General features: G+C 38.7%; 1 non-coding gene across 1 annotated transcript; it reads left to right on the forward strand.

Moving 5' to 3' along the window:
• The first annotated feature begins 528 nt into the window (after positions 1 to 528).
• On the forward strand, positions 529 to 693 carry LOC115869469. The gene has a single exon (XR_004046203.1). It is a non-coding gene; the product is annotated as a U1 spliceosomal RNA (small nuclear RNA).
• Positions 694 to 928: the final 235 nt, after the last annotated feature.

Here is a 928-nt window from a genome sequence, read left to right on the forward strand (position 1 = left end):
CACAGTATAAATTACAGCATAAAGAAAAAGATACCCTCACAACTGCACCAATAAGCAGCATCATGATAAATGAAGAAAATATTGAAGTTGTCACAAATTTCATTTCACTGGGATCTACAACTAATACTCATGGGAAGCAACTATCAAAAAATCAAATGAGGTATTGCAGTGTGCAAATCTGTTACAAAAGAGCTCTTTAAAATGATGAAAATGGAAGATGTCACTTTGAGGACTAAGGTACACCTCACTCAAGCCGATAGTTTCAGTCTCCTCATATGCATGAGAAAACGGGGCAGTGAATCAGGAAGATCAAAGACAAATTGGTATATTTTAACTATGGTGTTGGCAAAGAATATTGAATATGTCACGACTTCCTGAAGAAAAAAGATATCTGGCTTAGAAGAAATAGAGCCAGAATACCGTTAGAAGCAAGGATAATGAGAATTCATTGCATGCATTTTGGACATGTTATCAGGAGGGACCGGGCTCTGATAAGGACATCATGCTTGGCAAAGTAAATAGAAGGTTATACTTACCTGTCAGGGGAGATACCATAATCACAAAGGTGGTTTTCCCGGGGCGAGGCTTATCCATTGCACTCCGGATGTGCTGACCTCTGCGATTTCCCCAAATGTGGGACATTCAACTACATAATTTGTGGTAGTTGGGGGACTGCATTTGCACTCTCCCCTTAAAAAGAAATGAAAAAAAGTAAAAAGAAGGTCAGTGAAAAAGAGGAAGACTCTCAATAGGATATATTGGCATGGTGGCTACAAGAATGGACTCAAACATAGCAACAATGGTTTTGATGGTACTCTACTAAGTGGTGTTTCATTCTTTTGTACTGGGTCACTATGAGTCTGAGCTTACTTAACAGCACATAACAACATAAGGATATGTAAGTGGGTATATTTTCACACACACACAC

Source organism: Echinops telfairi, unplaced genomic scaffold (genome assembly GCF_000313985.2).
Source record: "Echinops telfairi isolate 266 unplaced genomic scaffold, ASM31398v2 ScPeMD7_27;HRSCAF=92, whole genome shotgun sequence".
Classification (NCBI taxonomy): Eukaryota; Metazoa; Chordata; class Mammalia; order Afrosoricida; family Tenrecidae; genus Echinops; species Echinops telfairi.